This window comes from Triturus cristatus, chromosome 3_2 (genome assembly GCF_964204655.1).
Source record: "Triturus cristatus chromosome 3_2, aTriCri1.1, whole genome shotgun sequence".
Taxonomy (NCBI): Eukaryota; Metazoa; Chordata; class Amphibia; order Caudata; family Salamandridae; genus Triturus; species Triturus cristatus.
The window spans coordinates 303,431,381-303,451,759 of record NC_140584.1 but is presented as its reverse complement, the minus strand read 5'-3'; positions in this window follow the sequence as shown (position 1 = coordinate 303,451,759).

Below are 20,379 nucleotides of genomic sequence, written 5' to 3'. Positions count from 1 at the left end.
GTGGCATTAACTGCTTGTTTAGAAGAAATTATTGCCAAAATCTTTTTTCCTATGCTTGCTAGACTTGAGAAATTGGAGCCAACTGTGGCACTGCTTTATAATCTAGTCTCTGATAATTCCTTTGGGGCAGGGGTTAAAAGGAAAGAGAGGGGTGGAGGTACAGGCGAGGGGGTAGATGGGGGCGTGGACCGCCAGGGGGGCTCGAACATGGGAACTTTGGCTCCAGACACCGATCAACTTTTCCGTATAGTGAGCAATGACCAACTAAGAAGTGCTACTAGAGCAGAGCAACACAAACATGCAGGACCTATGCACACTAGTTATGCAGGGAATTTAAGTTTGCCACCTGGAATTGCAAGGCCAAGTATACCACATGCAACTCCTGCGGGGTCGATGGTAGATTGCAACATTGCAATACCCACTATAATACCATTAATTATGCGGCCCAAAACTGATTCAATCAGTCTAGATGACAGTGTGACCTTGCACCTTCCACCGGAGAGTTGTCCTTATGTGGCAATTCTCACTAGTGTTTCCCCGTTGCAGGATGGTAAAAAAGAATCACAGACCGAGCTAAAGAACAAAGTCTGTTATTGGTTAATACAGAACACCAACTTTTCTAACATCTATTATCTTGATATTCTGTTCCTAAGGCGGGTACGCTGGGTTGTTCCTTTGGTAAAGTCCCTTGATGGAGACTGTATTGTTATAAATTGCAGATCCCCATCCTTGGCAGGACATCTGATTGGTAGGGGGTCACAATCTGCAAACCAGAGGTTAGGTCCGGGGATCAAAATCCTACCACTTGGGTTCTTTTGCAGACATCTTGATTGTAGAGGAGTGGGTATCCTAGTTAACAGGTCTACCACACATATGACCGCTACACATAGGGAGGTTCCCCTTCTGGAACTTAGTAACAGATATCAAGTACTGTCTGACTTAGACTCCCAAGACTGACCCCTAACAGTACCTATTACTCCATCAATAATTCTTGAGGAGCCACATGCTATGCAGTTGGAGGAATCCTCTGAATATCTTAGTAACAATGCTGTTTTACCAGGAGACATAATAAGAAAGAATAGACATTACCAACATTACCAACAGCAAATAGAATCTAAGGAAGAAATAAACAACACGGGTCATTCACAGGTACCCTTACTTAATTCCCAAGATATGAAAATCTTGTCATGGAACGTGGCAGGTATAAAATCCAAGTTAATTGATCCTGATTGGTGCAAACTAGTAGATGGTTTGCATATATGCCTACTGCAGGAGACCTGGGCTGTAGGGCAAGTGCACAGGGTGGGGTTCACCACATATAGTAGCCAAGCAAAGCAGCCAACAGTTGGTCGCCCTGCCGGCGGTCTTCTGATATGGGTCAAAATTACACTGCCATGTAAAATTAAGATCTTAAACCTCGGTTCTGAGGAAATACTTGGGCTTGAACTGTGCGTGCTGAAAGTGAACATTCAAGTTAGGGTATTTAATATATATAACCGCTTTAGTAGTCCCCACAAGCTTTCTGGGACTATAACAACACTTACTAATTATCTTGACACTCTTAAGGGGAACCACCGACTGATAGTTGCAGGCGATTTTAATATAACATATGAACCTGTTGACTATATACAGGAGTTATTATCAGAAGGAGATGAAGCTAGAGGGATCACAAAGCTCCAGATACCACCGATCAACAAGTGTACTAGGGTTGGACAACAGAGTCTTTCATTCACTATTGATTATGGGGTACAAGCTTGCAATGGTAGGACATGTTCTGATAAAGAAGCATGTTACACCTTTAAGAGGGGGGATAGTAAAACTAAAATCGATTACATTCTTGTTGATCTATAACTATGGGCTAACGTTAAAGATATGGCCGTACTAATCCGGGATGACATTGACCACAAAGCCCTGGTACTCACACTGTCTGGTTTATCAATATTATATGGCCAGCCCCAGTACAAAAGCACCCCAGTAATTACTAGTAATAATGATAAAAGGGTTAAATGGCCAATGATACTTGCTGATCAAACAGTTCTACCAAAAATATATTCAGAGGTAGAGCAGGTCCTCCCTGGCCTGAGTAACACTGATAATAGTAAATATGACATTTTGGCCATATTTCTACAATTAACTGTCACACTTAGACCTTTTTTTTTAAACAGTGTAGCAAAGCTCAACCTGCCTGGAGAACTGCTTTATGGTTTAATTAGGCTTGTAAAAAAGCAAGGGATGATCTATTCACGGCTGTGAAGTCAAGATCCCAATCTGATATTAGTGATAATAGGAAGCTCTATAAAATCGCCCAAAACAAGGCCAAAAGAGACTGGGAATCTGAAAATTGGCGCCTACTTGTGGAGACATCAAGACAGAAGAATAGCCAATTGTTTTGGCATCTTCTGTCAAAAGGGCCATCTAAACTGGAAGCAGCAACGATTTCCACATACAGGCCCATGTGTGGGAAGAGTATTTTGAGTACTTATATGCAGGGCAGAGTGTGGTCTCCGACTCAGGCCTACAAAATAGATCCCTAAACCTGGTATCAATTGAGGAGACCGCTATTACTATAGAGGAAATGATAACAGCAATAAAATCACTAAGGAAAGGGAAAGCCCCGTGCCTGGATAAATTACCGGGAGACTTGTATAGGGCTGAGCCAAAAATATGGAGACCCTTATTACAAGTGGTTTTTAATGCCATTTTGAGTGGTGTCGAAATACCGGCGTCCTGGAGAGGCACCAAAATCATCCCCATATACAAAAAAGAGGATAAAGGCTCTCCTGAAAACTATAGGCCAATCAGCCTTATAGATGTCTCCAAATTTGTTTTTGTAAAATCGTCCTGAATAGGATCCAAAATTGGATTGAGGAGAATAATGTCCTGTCATATCTACAGGCAGGCTTTAGGGCATGCACCAGCACAACTGATCGTCTTCAGATTTCTGATGCTCATATGGAAGGAAGTGACCGTGGGCAGAGGTCATCTGTACGTTGTGTTTGTGGACTTAAAAACAGCTTTCGATTCTATCGATCGTACCCAACTGTGGTTTACCCTGAAAGATATTGGTCTCCCATCGTACTTACTTAATATTCTGATTCGATTGGATCATAATAACTTTGCAAAGGTTAGGTGGAATCTGGATGGAAGTCTTTCTAAGGATATAATGATTAATAAAGGCGTACGTCAAGGCTGTGTCTTGGCCCCAACACTGTTTACCCTTTTCATTGATGGGTTAATAGTGGAGCTGTTTAACTGTGGTGGTGATCCTCCAAAATTAGCAGGCAGAGCATTGCCCGGTCTACTTTTCGCGGATGACTCGCTACTCATAGCCAGAACACCAAAAGGGATTCAGAACCTCCTGAACAAATTTAATAAAGCCTGCAAAGACAGTTATAAATTATTTAAAGACCAAATATATGACATTTAATCCATATAAATCACATAAAGGTAAATTAATGCTACATACTCAAGACCTGGAGCAGGTTAGGGCATTTGATTATTTAGGAGTACATATTAGTGATAAGCTGGCTTGGTCACCACAAATTGAAAAGAGCACCTTGACCCTCCAACATGCCGATTGTGCAATAGTTCGGAGGGCTAGAGCTTCCTCGTTCCGGCCACTTTCGCCTATTTTAGAACTTCATAGGGCAAAAGGTCTAGGAGCAGCCCTTAATGGGGCCAAGCTATGGGGGCTGGAAAATCTGTAAGACCTGGACCTTGCCGAAAACAAATTCATCAGGGCAACTCTGAATCTTCCAGTAAATATCCCCCTCCTGCCACTTAGACTTGATCTCGGCCTCAGACCTATTAGCCATTTTGCTATTCTCAGGGCTCTCGTGTTCTGAATTAGAATTTGGACTAGCGACACTCAGGTCCCACTGAGGAAGGCCCTGAAAGATCTAATTGTTCTGCAAAGACAAACAGGTCGCATTAAATGGCTTAATATGATCAAGGACTGGTTATTAAAACTAGGGTTGTGACCCTTATGGGAGGATCCAGGGTCTATAAAGAAATCAATGGTTCCCCTACTTAAAAAAGGTTTTGGAAGTTTACAGACTCGCAAAGTATAGAAAGTAACGCGCACTGCATTTTAACCTCTAGTTTTCTTGACTTCAAAGGATGGGTTGGTTTTGAACCGTTTATGGATGCTATTGAACCACCCCAGCATAGAGCCCTATATATTCAATTTAGGTATGGAGCCTTGCCTCTAAACTCAAGAAGAAGTACTTGGGAAAACGCATCCATAGAGCCAATAGCTCCCACTTGTCTTACTTCCCCTGAGACCCTTGTACATTTTCTTTTTTTCTGTCCGACCTATGCTGATCATCGGAAAATTGGATTATACCTGTATGTCGTTTACCATCTTTTACACGCCCTAATGATGCACTAAGAATCTTTATGTCTGATACTACTAGATGGTAGGTTTTTGCTATCTCAAGATTCTTACTGTTTGCTTGGTGGCAGAGGTCAAAAACAACCAAAAATGTCTCTGTGAACCAGCCATGACAATGAACAACAAATGAATCATATGGAATTGTGCTATGATTTTTTTTTTAATATGATAAAATACTGATTGTTTTTTAAAAACTATAATGCTGCTACCTAGTTATGGGATGTTTTAAAACAAATCTTTTCTAAAATGATGTACTGCATTGCAATTTTAATTGTTTTTACATGATGTGTTTTTAATATCTATGATGTAAATGATCATATATTTGATCGATAAATAAATATATATAAAGAGGTACACAGCTATCGAAATACCAACAGCACCAAGTGAAAACACAATGCATCGCTTACAGGTGAGTGAAAGTATTGTCTGTGTGGGAGCTAGTGAATTAGAGGAGATGAAAGGAAATACGCACAAAAGCAGTGGCAGCTTGTAGGGAATGGTGGCGGGGGTTAGAAAATCAAAAAAGAAAGAAAGAAAATGTACCTACTGGTCGCAGGTCACCAGCCGCCGCCTCTCTTCCATCGCAGGAAGCACTTATGCTCCCAGCCAATCACAACGCTGACTTACAGCAGCATTGTGATTGGTCTGAGCACCGTGGTTCAGCGCTCAGAGAGGGAGTGGGATCCTGGGCATGTTCTCCACCCAGACTGTACAATACAGCTGGTGGAGAACATGCAAAGTGTGCATGACTGCTTGGCCGGCCCAAGACGACCAGCCAAACCGTCATGCGCACTTTAGAGTGTGCTCACCAATCCTCCCCTGGCCCCTACTCTGGCCAGCCCGCCCCGCCCCTCAACGCACCTAAACAGGACCGGAAAAATAAAACGATAATAATGTTCCGTTATTATCATTTTATATTTTCTCTTTACTGCTTATAAAGCAGTGGGGCAACACTCCTACGCCTTAGCAGAGGAGCCGCCACTGCGCAAAAAAAAAGAGCGAGGGCCGCGGCTAGGAGCAAATGGTGAGAGACCTGCAGAGGTTGTAGGTTCCCCAGAAAGACCAGTATGCATCACTTCCGCCTGAGTAGTGACAGGAAATAAAGAGGCTTCAATGTCTGCTATCTTCTGACAGAATAAATACACACTATGGTTGCATTTCTCTTTGAAACCAGTATTTCACTCCTGTAAGAAAGGATTTTGTAATCTTTTCAATATTGCAAACAATGCCTCTGAAGGGTTAGGTGCTTTTAAGATTCGATCTGAGTAAAAAATTGCCTTGGCTATTCTAATTTCTTGATTATTTCTCCTATTGGCAAGAGCCCATTCCTTTTTATTACTACTTAAGGCGTAATCAGACCACCATTTATACTCCAAAGATCTTAAAGGTGATTTCATATTTTTTAATTCCGAAGTGTGCCACATATTTGATGGTTTGGTACTTTTCCTAAAAGTTCTATTAGGGGCCAGCTCGTCTAATGTTTATGAGAAAAAGTTGTGATATTTTGTAACTAGTGTTGAGGAAGACATTTTTTTTTCTCCAGTTTTATATAGCGAGTACTCTACCTGAAGGTATTGGAGCACTTTACATGAGCGCCAGTCACATTACACAGGTTACATTATTTTTGGTGGGCACTGGGAGATTAAGTGATTTGCCCAGAATCACAGGATGTTGAGCCGAGGATGAAGCTTGAACCTGGTTCCCCAGCTCCAAGGTCGGCAGCTCTGGCCCTTAGGTTGTTCTCTGTAGAGCTCGCTTCAGGTATACAGCGACCAGTGGCGGACGCTCCATTAGAGCAGAGGAGAGCCACCTCCGTCACCACCAGCAAATAAAACATGTTTTAAAGCTGTTTTATTATCGTTTTATTTTAATCCCCTGGACCCGCCCCCAGGGCTCTGACGAGTCTTGGGGGTGGGTCCAGGGGTTGACACTGCTGGTGGGGGAGTGGTGGACACTCCCTTCACTACGCATGAGATGTTTGGCTAGCCGTCTCAGGCCAGTCAAACCCTCATGCGCAGTGAAGCTCTCTCCGGCCCCAGCTGCGTTGCTGGGGCTAGAGAGAGCGGGCACAGGCTCCCAGTCTGCTTTGGAGTGCAAGTTGCCGACGCTCAGACCAATCCTGAAGCTGCTCTCATGCGAGAGCAGCTTCAGAATTGGCTGTAGGGCAGGCTGGGAACCTGTGCCCAGAGCCAGAAGCAGGAAGAGCGCTATGCGGGGAGACAGAGTTGGCATTAAGGTAAGTTTATTTTATTTTTTTTAATTTTTTTTGGGCCCCCAAACCTTCCCCACCTCCCTCCTCTGGCCGGTCCACCCTCCCACTTTGCCAGGGGAGAGGCTACTACTGACAGCGACCTAGATCTTCTGGAGTAATATTTTTTAATTTCCTGTCGGAACTATCCACTGCAAAAAAAGAAGACTGAGTTCGGAGGTGGTAACCTTCACAGAAAATTAGGGCCCCAAATTTGGTCCATGCAAGGCAATGGAAAACGAGGCACGGTTGACAGTCCAAACAAGCATTTACAATGCAATGGTCTCGGCATTGGTAAAGTTAGAGCTATTGGCATTGCACATGACATTATTTTTGTTTATCTTTTTGTTTTTAAAACATTTAAAGAAACGGCATTGTCACGAGCAATGCCAATAGCTCTAACTTTAACAATGCCGAGACCGTTGCATTGTAAATGCTTGTTTTTAAAGGCACACAGGGTTCCTCCCAAAGCTCAAGGTTTTAAAATAATTTGGCCAAAGACTGCAGGTTTTCCAGGCAGTTCTGAAGAGGCACTTGTAAAATAAAATACAAAATAAAATAAAAAAAAGTACAGCCTGTTAGGTATGCCTTTCCCCATGGGAGTCCCGCTCCAAAATTGGAAAATCCAGGCATGTTGCAGAATAATTTTGAAATAAATTACCTACAAAGCAGAGGTGTTGCAGGCACTTTTGAAGAGGCCCTCGTGAAACACTGAAATACTTCGATGTGTATCATACAAGACTAATCATTACTAGGAGGCCTTGGGAGGAGGGGTCATCTCAATGCTCCAAAACTTTGTGAATAACTTGGAAATATGACGCAAAAATCAAATCAATTTGATTTGAACTTGGAAATATGACGCATTTTCAGCCCAATTGAACAAAATGTTGTCTAACCATTTATTAGTTGCATATGAAGTTTAAGTAATCTTGGCATGCAAGTCGACATGCTCTCCAGCCTTTCTAAAGAGGGTTATAGCATATTTGTTCACTTCTACCTTCCCCACGCCTTACAATGCACCCTATTTGCCCCATCCAAGTTGTCCTCGAGTACAAAACAGGTTTTTGTAAAACAATAGAAATAGCGTGACTACATGCCGAAGTTACGGTAGTGTGGTGGATGATGCACTATCAAGTACTTGTGTAAACAATACTTTAATGTGCGGTCATCCCGTTCCAAGATGTCCGCCACGGAGCGGTAATGCCCCGTCCTCTCTCTATGTCCAGGGCGGGTTACGCCGCTGGCGCAGCTCCGTCTGTGAATGCGGAAGCGGCGCGGCTGGTGGCTGGTGACGCGGTTGTTGTTGGTATCGCTGCGCCGCAGACAGAGACGGAGACAGCAGAGGCCGGGACAGAGAGGAACGACAGCGAGAGAGGAGAGCCCCAGCACGGACCCGACATGAAGTTCGTATATAAGGAGGAGCACCCGTTCGAGAAGCGGCGGTCCGAGGGCGAGAAGATCCGCAAGAAGTATCCCGACCGTGTGCCAGTAAGAATTGGGGCGGGTGAAGGGGCATCGAGTGTGACCAGACACCCGCTCTGAAAATACATCACTGCCTTTCTCCGAGGTCAAGAAGAAATGCCTCGGAGAAAGGCAGCTGCGTTTCCGGATTCGGGGGCGTGTTTTTCTGTTATCTCCTCTTGCCATTGGCTGGAGGAGATAATTAGACTTCTTGAAAAAAACACGCCCCGAATCCGAAAAGGACGGGGCCTAATCGGAATGACGGACCTCTTCTCCAATGGCTGGCCAGCATTCAAGAGGCCATCCAATGGAGAACAGGGGAGAAGAGGGGCGGGTTCAAGCCCCTCTTCTCCAACTCATTAAATCTCGGATCGAGACTGCGCAAGCGCAGCCTTCGAGCCGAGACCAAAAACTGGATCCAACTAAATCCAGGCAGTGACCGTGAGTATGGATGCTCAGAGGAGGGCCAATCTTATGTCAAACATATTTTACACGTCTAAATATTTGACCACAGTTGGCATGGTAGGTTGGTTAAAATGGATATTCAAATCACTGGGAACTAAATGATGGGTATTTCCACGCAGTTTTATATAGCGCAAACTCTACCTGAAGGTATCAGAGCCCTTTACATGAGCACCAGTTCCATTACAGATGGACATATTCATTCAAAAAAAAATTTAGGCATGGGGAGATTAAGTGATTTAGCCAGAATCACAGGATGTTTGAGCCTATGCCAGACTCCAACTTGGTTCCCCAGCTTCAAAGTTGGCTGCTGTAGCCACATAAACATAAATGAAGCCAGTGGGCCACATGGTACAGACAAACCACCAATAAATTTCAGGAATAGCTGTGGCCTTAGGATCACACGTGGGGGTAGTTCAGGTGGAGATGCTCCTGTTTTGGATCACTTAGACTTGTCTTGTAAAGGACATACACCAGCTGGTATTGACACCAGATAACTTCTAAAACGTAGGGGGCGTACACGTAGCTATACAGCAGGGAACGCGCTTCACACAAGCCAAGAGTATAAAGTGACAGCAGAGGAGGAATTGTAAGGCATACTCAGCTCATACGAGGAGTGTTCCCATCTGGATATGGGTCCCATACAAGGCAGAGGATCATACTGTCAATAAATATGGCAGGTATGTCTGCGTATAAGGCCTACTGGACAGGAGGCCTTTGTATGTAATTGCGGCCTTTGCCACGTTTGATGCGGGACTGGCTGTACGTGAGGTGCACCAAATTGAATCAAGAAATGATAGCTCATTACATACAGAGGGCAGCCCAGCTGGAATTTACTCAGACACATGTGGATGACCTTGATATCTGGATCACTGGGAGCAAAACTGAATCAGCAATAGAGCAAATGGTAGCCGGAAAGACGCCTAGGAGCCATGGCTTCCCTCCGGAGATCTATAAGGTGTTCTGGGGCAGTTATTTATTTGCCTACTGAATCCGTTTACGAAAGCAATTGACAGAGGGCTACTTTCCTCCATGACTAGGGAGGCTACGATTGCTGTGCTAATGCGTTGCTACTGAAGTCTGACTGTGATCCCTTCGAAGTTGGGTCATTTCGTCACTAACGCTGCTGAATTCGGACTATAAAATTCTGGGGAAGGTGACAGCAAATAGAATAATATGGGTACAATTGCACTTAGTCCACCATGATCAAAGCAGGTTTGTGCCAGGTAGGAACACTGATGTCTTGAAGCTATTCCATGTTATCAGGGGGGCTCCCCACAGTCACAGGGGGATGCAGCAGGTTCCAGGGACATGGTTAAGGCCTTTGATTCTCTTGACTGGGACTATCTCCAAGCGGTGCTGCAACACTTGGGTTTCTGGGACAATATATTGAGATGGGTACAGATCCTCTACACTCTCCCTACAGTGTAGCGCAAAACGGGAAGAGTGGTATCAGATCCTCCCAGTGGGAAATGGGGCAAGGTTGTCTCCTCTCACCGATAATCTTTACACTTGTGGTGGAGCCTCTAGCATGCTGCAGAAGAAACAAGGGACCACAAGGAATATGTATAAATGATTATACCTTTGTCATCTCGCTGTATGCGATGATACCCTGATGTATAACAGGGACATAGGGAACGGCCTCCTTTAACTCTTAGAGTTGGACAGGATCACTGAGGTATCAGTGTTAGCAGTCAATAGAACCAAATCCTGCCTGTTCCCACTCACTGAATCGGGAGCAAGTGACATGGACCCAGGAGATGCATGTGGCCTCTTCCTAAAGAGGCACACATGCAAGTACTTAGGAAGTGAAATTCATAAGGATGTGGATAATGGAATAGTTGGATATCTAGACTGGGCTGTTACAGCTACCAGGTCTTCTGTGTCTGTCTCAACTAAGCTACTGTTAACAGAGATGGGGTGATAGGCACTGTCCAAAATGGATGATGTGGCTTCCAAGAATGTTAGATCTTTTTTGCAAACATTCCACTGAAACTTGGGAGACCACCCGTCTGACTGAACTGATTGGAAAGTGGGCTGGTGATGGGTGGCAGTGGAGTAGCTATATATAAAGTATAAGTCGAACCAATATGTAATGCAGAGGGCGATGAGAGTCCCCTGTGCTTCGGATTTTCCTTTGTGTGCTCTGCAGGAATTTAAGTAAATTGCTGAGATATCAGATAAGACAACCTGTCTCAGAGTCGATATAACTTCGGTTGGCCGGCTGTATGAATCTCGCAGTATAATGACATTCAAGGAGCTTAGTGTAGCACACAAGTACCACAGAGGCAATTCCTTGTGCATGCTACCCTAATGAAAGTGGTTAAGCAAACATGTAGCAATGGGGGATAATGGATGCAGTGACTCAGATTCTTTTCACATGGGGTCAGGGGCGCCATTTAGTCACCCCAGTGACTAGAACCATTAGAGGGACATGAGAAAGAGCATAGATGCACTTAGAACTAAATAAAACAATGGCTTACAAGGAGCAAAGACCGATGCTGAATGGGCACGAGCCCTTCAATTTCCTCTTAAAGTCTCCAGGAGTACCTAGCTCAAGCCAATTCAGTTAAATTATGTCCACTGTACATACCTGACTCCAGCGCACTTACAGGCCGTTTCTAAATAAAATCCATACCTGCCCTAGATGTGTTGGGGAAGAGGCCATCTTTGGTCATATGGGGTGGAACGGTAGTGTAGTCCGGCAACGATTCAGAGAGGTAACGCAGCAGATTATCAACTGGACGGGCAAAGAGCAAATATGGTGATAGTCAAGAACTGAAGATCCCCGCAGGCTCCCAATCAAAGCAGATGGAAACGTGACGTATGTCAATCTGCGCAAGCTGAAATGGCCATTACTGTTCGTCTAGCTCAGTAAGCAGTCAGAGCAGCAATGGTACTGAACTAGGAGCCCCCTTCATGGGCTGCCAACCCCAAAACAGATTATACACCTCCCTAGACTCCAGATTTACTACAGCTTTACTTGAGGGGTGGAAGTTCTTCAAGGAGAATGGAGAGTAAGTGTGAGCAACACCCTGCTGGAATGAATATTCCGAAGTCTACTGGAAGGCGCATAACCTGTTGCAATGAACAGGCTTCAACAACTAGTCCATAAAATGCGCTTTTTGGCTTGAATTATGAAGGTTTTGAAAGAGGGGGCGGTTGTTTAGCAATGTTGATCTTTTTTGTTATAGACTGAACTGCCTATGTTGTATAGGATGCTAACTCTCCTGATATGTATTTTAAATTAACTGTATCTTGTGCAGTGTTGTTGCTGGGGTGGAATACTGTGTTATATGGAAACTTAATAAAGATACATTTAAAAAAAGGAGAGCGTGAAAAGTGCTGAGATATGTGAGAGATATTCTGAAAGATGGGGGTGTAAGGGGCTTATTTACAAGAGGTCTGCGCCACCAGAGCGTCACTTTTTTCAATGCTCCGGTGGCGCAAGCCTCTCAATCATATCTATGAGGCGGAGCAGAGCCACCCTGCGTGGCTTTGCATGGCCTCATAGATATGGAGTAGGGCAAGGCAGTGGAAAGCTCTATGTTGCCTTACTCTGCGTCAAGGAGGCGTTCCATAGGTGTTGCGGTGGGAGTTCCCAAACAACACCCACGTATTTTGATGCTGCCCCAGATTTACAAAATCACATAAACCTGGGGCAGCGCCAAAACCTTACACCTCCCCAGAGCAGGCGTAATGAGGAGAAATGTTTTCATTTCTTCTCGTTTTTAGGTCTCGCCTGACCCAGAGCATGCGCTGGTCTGGCGAGACTTATTGAGAGGGCTCCAAAAAGTGCTACCAGGCCAGCCTAGAGCTACAGTGCTTGTGCGCGGCCGCTTTGATGTTTGATCGCTATCGCGATCACTTTCGCTTTTGCGGCCGCACGGCCACTTGGCATAGCCAATAGGTCTCGCTTTTGGGACCTTATAGGTGTTTAGTTATGCAACTGTTGCATGGCTAAACACTTATAAGGTCCCAAAGGCGAGACCTATTGGCTATGCCAAGGCTTGTTTCCTCTTTCCTTGTGTTCTGCATTTTGCAGCACACATAGAATGTGGGAAACGCCTCCATGGATTGTTTTTGTGCAGGAGAGTGCCCCTTTCTGTACAAAAACAATCCTGCCATCAATGCAGATACCCTTGCACAATGGTGCAAGGGTGCCTGCTTTGGCACTATGCACCGAATGGAGCAACGGCGCTGGATCATAGGACAGGAATCCACCATATATCATAAATGCAGTGCATTCCTGCCCTTTCACATTGGCATAGGGCAGCGCAGGTAGAAGACTTGCTCTGCCCTATGCAAATTATTTGTAAATGAGGCTCTGAGGGGCTTATTTATAAGAGGCCTGCGCAGCTGGAGCCTCACTCTTTCTTTCATTCTGGTGGCGCAGGCCTCTCAATCATATATATGAGGCGGCGCAGAGCCACCTTGCATGGCTTTGCATGGCCCCATAGATGTGGAGTATGGCATGGCAGCGCTACCACACTCTGCGCTGACTTTTTGTAAATGAGGCCCTAAGTGTTTACAAGAGTGAGACTGTAAAGCGACATGAATAGAAGGAGAAAGATGCAGACACTCTGAAGATCGCTACGGCTTTCACAGACCTTAATAATATTTAATTCACAGTCTCATATTTTCAGAATTGAAACATGTTCATTTCTAATTATTCACACCATTATTGTTATTCACTTATTTGATACTGCCAACAACCATTATCAAATCCAATAAGTCTGGCTTGTTTTAGGCATATGTCCATTGTTCTGTTATATGTCTGTATGCCATAACAGAAAAATTACACAGGAGCATCCAAACACTGGGCCGGTGGCATGCTGTGTGAAGCACGTGATTTTAGTTAACATGTTTTAAGCCACGCCTTTTGGAACAGATTCCTAATTATGCTTCTTTGGCTACACCACTCTTAACAACCCCTCACCCTCCACCTTTCTCATCCCACTAGCATCGCAGAGACACTTCAGTTATAGTAACTGTGCCCTATACAAATAGGATTCATTCGTTCACTTAGCGCACTGCCAGATGCACCCTCCACTCTCTAAGTACTAGAGACCACCCTAAGCCTGCATGTAGCATAGACTGCTACCTGTCACAAGTAACGGTCTCCGTCCTAGCTTGCAAGAACCATAGAGCAACTACAGCCATCAGGTATTAGAGACTGATTCTCCAGCCTGTACGTACTAGATGCTACCCTAGCCTGCAATGCTAGAGAGGTAGCCTGAATGTACGAGAGACTGCACCAGTCTTGCAGGTGCTAGCTTGCCTGTACCAGAAGGAACTCTCTCTTGTCTGCCAGTATCAGAGATTTTCACCCAGTGTGCAAATAGCAGAGTCTTTCAATAACTTGCAAGGACAAGAGTTCACCTCATGCCTGCAAATGCCAGACACTGATTTATTTATTTATTTGAAGAGTTTTATATAGCGCTGACTAGACCCGGAGATATCAAAGTGCTTTACATGAGGTTAAACAGTGTTACAACGTTACATAAGTTACAATTACATCAGTTACTAGAGCATCCTCAATCTGCACGTTTTGGAGAGTAACCCTTCCTCTTCACCTGACGGCACCTTACCAGGTAATCCCACCCAAGCCTATAAGTACCAGAGTCAAACCCCGGCCTACATGTAGGGTGAACAACTTTGCAGGACACTCTGCAATTAGAAACAGTTTGCACGTGCCAAGACATCAAATGATGTTAAGTGAGTCGCAGTTCACATTTTGGAGGATTCCTTCTAGACCTCCAGCCTCTGAATTAGGCTATTTTAAAAGCTGTAACTGGGACTGGGCATCTTAGGCATGATTACTGTTAGACCTGACAGCCTTAGGGGGGTCTTCCACCAACAGTTTGCCAGCCTCCCTCCATTGTTCTGACCACGTTGTAGCTGACTTTAGGACTCTGTGCACTTTACCACTGCTAAGTTAATGTGTTTGTGCTCTCTCCCCTAAACATGGTAACATTGGTTCATAATCAAATGTCATGTTTAATTTACGTATAAGTCCCTAGTAAAGTGCACTACATGTGCCTAAGCCCTGTTTAAATGCTACTAGTGGGACTGAAGCACTTCTTGTGCCACCCACTATAGGAGCACTCTAACGATGGCTCAGGCTGCCATGGTGGCAGAGCCTGTGCCAGTTTGATCTGGCAAGATAAACCTCATGCCAGGCCTAAACCTTTCCTTTTATACATTAAAGTCACCCTTAAAGTAGGTTCTGTAAGACCCATGGGACAGGGTATAATGTATTTAAAAGGCAGGACACGTACTTTTAGGTTTTACATGTCTTTGTAGTGAAAAAACTCCCAATTTCGTTTTCACTACTGCAAGCCCTATCTCTCCCATAGGATAACATTGACAGTACCTCATTACATCGTTTAAGTGTAATTCACAATTGTGAAGAGATAGACTTTTCAAGTTTGGTGTTACTGGACTCATAATTTTAAATTATAATTTATGGTGACGTCGAATTTTAAGTCACAGTTTAGCAAATGCCACTTTTAGAAAGTTGGCATTTACTTACCTTAGCCATTTAGTGCCTGCTGCCTGCCTCTGTTAAGTCTGGGCTGGGTGACAGCTGGGCTTGTGTATTCCCTCTAGACAGCCATACTCAAATGAAGCTTAGGTGTGTCTTGATGGGCCATTCTGGGTTTATAGTAGGGAGAAGCTAGTCACAGCCGCATACTTATACCTGAATAGGCTGTGTCCTGTCCACACACAAAGGGCTACATACCCCCCTCTAGTGAGTATTGAGCCAGGGCAGGAATGGAGGACCTCTGTGCACTTCAAGGTTTTCTTTGAAGTCTCCCCTACTTCAAAGGCACACCTGGGTATAAGTACTGGACCTCCGACACCATAACCATAACAGTACACTTCTGGACCTTTGACCACTCTACTAGGACAGGAAGAAGAAATGCTCTGCTGCTGAAAGTACTGCGACTCTGCTGGACTACTGCTTTGCTGGACTGCTGCCTTGCTGTGCTCTTGCCGTGCTGAGCTGCCCTGCTGATTTAATGCCTGAGTAAGAATGACTGGACCTACATCACGTGAACCTAGAGTGACTCCAAGGGCTTGCTGGCTTGCCTCCTGTTCTGAATCTCAGGGATATCAAAGACTTCAACTACTTGCATCTGCATCTGGATACTTCAACTGATACTCTTCCTTGCCAAGTGGTGCCAACCCACTCCTGGACCCTTGGAAGTGAGGCCTAAGGTGCTTCTACATCCAGAACCCATGCATTCTTACCGGAATCGGTGCATTATTGCCTTTATGTGAGTCAGAACCAGCACATCCTTATCGTTGCATGGAGTGTACCTAGTGCATCGCCTTTTGGAATCAGCGAATCGCCTTTGGAATGGACGCATCGCCTACTGAGGGAGCAGTAGCCATGCATTGCATTTGGAGCCAGTGCCTCACACCCAGAACTGACACATCCCCGCAGATACGTGGAGGAAATTGATGCATCACGTCCACTGTGTGGCTCGACACTGACGCATCACTTCAGCTCCACCCCGCATCTTCATCCAGCCGCGGCCACTGCAGATAAGAGCAGTTGGACGGTGGGACCAGGTGAGGGGGGATTTCAAGAGACGACCATGAGGGAAAATTAAATAAATAATTAATGTTCACTCGTGGTTGTCTCTTGAAATCCCCCCTCACCTGGCCCCACCGCTCTTACCTGCAGCGGCCGCCGTTGTTTTCGTCAACGACGCAATGACGCATCCCGGATCAAGGTACTTTGCTTCCGCAGTCCCAAGTGTCCAGGCCACGCTCCGTCATGGTCAGCCTGAACTTTTGACTGTGCCACGGTTCAGCGCGACCAGATAACTCATTTAAGCGCATATTGCTTCTAAGCGCTATTTTACATTTTTTTTTTTTACTTCATATCTCAACTCATACTTATTGGATTTTTGTAGTTTTGGTCTTGTTTTATTTATAAAATTAATCTCTATTTTTCTAATCTTGTCTGGGGACTTTTTGTGGTGTTTGATGGATTGAACAAATACTTTACACATTGCCTCTTAAGTTAAGCCTGACTGCTCTGTGGCAAGCTACCAGAGGGTGAGCACAGGATAATTTAATGTGTGTTGTGACTTACCTGACTAGGATTGTGGTTCCTACTTGGACAGGGTGCATACCTCTACGAACCAGTAACCCAATTTCTAACAATTACTATGTTATACAGTATTTGAAATCCAAACCGTTCACCACCTCCTGGAATAAGCTTAGACTTGTCGCTACTAGCACCTTTGGAGAGACATGTTTACAAAATGAATAATTTTCCTATAAATGGAGTGAAATATCTTTAGCCCTGTAACTCCAATGGTAAATATCTGGATCCACCATTGATATTACCCAGTAACCACCTACTGCCCCAGGACAAGCAAGATCTCACTGTTAGTCAGATTGTGATTTTTTTTAAAACTAAAGAAAGCTGGAGTGGATATTACTAATGGGAAGGATGGATGGAAAGTGCCAACTCTCACGGTCTAGTCACCAAAATGTAATGTGGTAAAGTAAAAGCCTTTGGAACATGTAGTATTACTTTATTTTCTTCGTTCTCCAACTTCACCAAATTGTTTAATCTTGGGAAAAACATGTGTGCACTTTGAAACAGGCTAATGGAAGAAATGAACACTAAGGGATATTCCCCAAATAGGCCGCAGCATGGTGTTCATTTACCATTTGTTTCTGTTACCTGCAGCTGTCCACATTAGACACGGCTCATGTAGGGCTGGAGCAGTGAGAGATGGAAACCCAGTCTGGACATTCAAGTTGTCCAATGAGGCAGCTTGAATGCTCCTTATAAGCCTTTATCTTGTCCAGTGTTCACCAAAAAGCGAGGCATTTGGTGTCCTGCACCAGCTGAGGGCGGGAAATAGGACAGACCACCCAAATATAAGACAACCCTGCAAAAAATAATTCATAGTTGGCCACCCTACCTGCAAGTATTGCATGTGGCTCCCCAGGGGCGTAGCTTCAGGCGGGGGGGGGGTGTTTGGGGTGTGTCACCCCCAAATAAATACATTCTTAGTTTAGTAGTTGGGTCTGGGGGCCCTGAGTCCGGTCTGCTATGTCTGTGCTGTTTTTCTTATCATCCTGATTTCACTAAGAAGTTGTAATTTCTTCATTGTTTGGATCAGGAACATAAATATATTCAGGTTTAGATTTACAAAGATGTTCGCTGGGGCTTTTTTGACACTGCCCTGATGCAAAATTCTTTTTAGTATTTACAAAGTCACACAAATGTCAATTTGCGTGGCTTTGTCAGAAAAGTAATGCAATGCTGAGCATTGCACTTCTATGTATTACTTTGTGTCAGGTAGTGTTCCAAGGATGGTGTATGGGCGGTCCTGTGCATCAACCCCTGGATTTTGACGCAAACACAAATTTATATTGGCAGAGAATTCCAAAGATTCTGCAACTGGATTGTGCCACATTTTTGATGCAGCCCAGGGCCGAACTGGCCGGACCGGGCATTAGGCTGGAAATCAGGGGGCGGAGGCCGCTCTCATCAAAGGCCTTGAATGAAGGCAATAATTCCAGCAGCCAGTACAGGAAAAATACAAGCCTCAGCACTGCAGAACAGAGTTTACTGAGACTGACTGTACTGGACTGACAAGGCATGGAAGTCAATCAGCACAGTTCCCAGTCAATTAGAACCTAGGTGGCCGAGAATTAGTTTATGGCACTGCAACCTAGCTTCAGTTCTTTCAGTCCTTTGGTACTAGTGAAGCAGGGCCGTGACTGCATCACGGTCCTAACATAGAAAAACCATTAATTTGGCAGGGTCTCTCGCTTTACTTCGCTCTATCTCTATGCTGTGTGGGGTACTGATATGACAAAACTTGCCAGGGCTGCTTTTGGTTCTGAGTCCGGCCCTGACACAGCCCAAATGAAAATTTATTTTTGGGTAGTTACAAAACCACGCAAATGTCGACTTGTGTGGCTTTGTAAGAAAAAGAAGAGCAACACACTGCATTGCCTTGCTTTATTTTACTTGCATCAGGTAGTCTGTCCATGTGTGGTGCCTAGGCGTTTCCATGCATCAACCCATAGTGTTATATGTAAACCCATGTTTGCAAAGAGTTGTAGACACAGGTTTGTGCCAAAATGCAACGCCTGCCTGAGTCTGGCGTAACAATGAGAAATATCTTTTTTTTTCCTCGTTAGTTCCTCTTTGCATGTGGGCTGCATTTTGCAGCCCACTTACAAAGAGGAAAAGTCCTCCAAAGTTAGTTTTGTGCAGGAAGGCCTCCTGCACAAACACTATCCTGACCATAATGTGGATTCCCTTGCACTATGGCGCCTGGGTGCCTGTGTTGGCACTAGGCAACCCAAAGTGCATGGAGTGTGCAGAATTCTGCCGTTTCTTTGAAGACATGGTGCAGTTCTGCTCTCTTCAGGTGATGAAACGCAGCACAGCAACTTTGCTTGCCACACGGCATTGCTTCACTTATTCAAAAAAAATAACAAATCTGCACCCACAGAAGTACTCCTTGAATGGATGTAAATTTGCTACATTTTAGAATTCACAAACAGTGGCGGTAATAGGCTTCGAATACTACAGCAGTCTCAGGTTTCCAGCCAAACTACTAGCGATCAAACGCCTAAATGGTGATGGGATGAATGCTTGTTAATAGTACAACCACTGGAAATCCCTTGGGGTAGCATTCCAAACCAATGTTTTTCACCCACTACGCCACTTTAGGCAGAGGGTCTGATTTTGGATTGAGCAGATGGAATAAAGGTAGGGAGGCGGACGGAGGACTTTACTGCCTTTCCCCGCCTGCAAAATTTGAAAATGTCTGCTAGCCCAGCGCACAACTCTATACATTGGCAGGAACCGCTGTCATGACAGTTCCTGTCAATGTAGGAGAAGGTTAACAAACGGCCCTGTCAAAAGCAAACTCCCAAAGCAAGAGTTTGTTTTTGAAAAAAAAAAAACTAATGACCCCACACCAGTTTACTCCCATGGTGTAGGGGTCATGTTTCTTTTTTTACTGTTCCTCACCGCCGGGACATATCTGGCGGTGGCAGTCAATGAAAAAAAAGAATAATCTGACCGCCCACTCTAAATAGACGGTGGATGGTTTACTTCCGATGACATCTGCTCCACCGGGCCATTGAAGGACGTTTTACACTGACAGACGAAATTTTAGTCCATTAGTGGAAAACTTGCGATCCGTCAGACTCAAAATCGGACAGGCAGACCTCGAGTTTGGCGAACAGGATACGCCATCGCCGTTGCAACAGAGTACCTGTCCGCAAAACTCTAAATTAGCCCCAGCGGCCCACCTACTGCAAATCAGTACTGACCTTGCTCCTTATGACGACAGTTCATCCTGAACCTGGGTCACCTCACACATTTACCCTATGGCCTTTTTAGTTAAGATATTCACACACCCCTGAATCTCACTGACTAAGCTACCCCCCTGCTGCTCCCATGTGGGTGGGCACCCGAGAAGGGCCTCCAGCCATTAGTAACTGGTCTGCAGGTACTAAGGGCTGCCCCAATTACAGGCACCAGAGACTGGCAGTGCTTGAAACCCGCCCTACCACCATCACACACACAGAGACTAAAATCACCTCCAGGCATCCGGCCCTCACACCATTCAACCCAAAAGTAGAGAGAGAAATACCCCATAACCAATGAGAACAAGCATTTACAACGCAATGGTCTCGGCATTGTTAAAGTTAGAGCTATTGGCATTGCTCATGACACTCTCAAATGCGAGACCTATTGCATTTGCACCCACACACACAGAGCCACCCACACACACAGAGCCACCCACATACACAG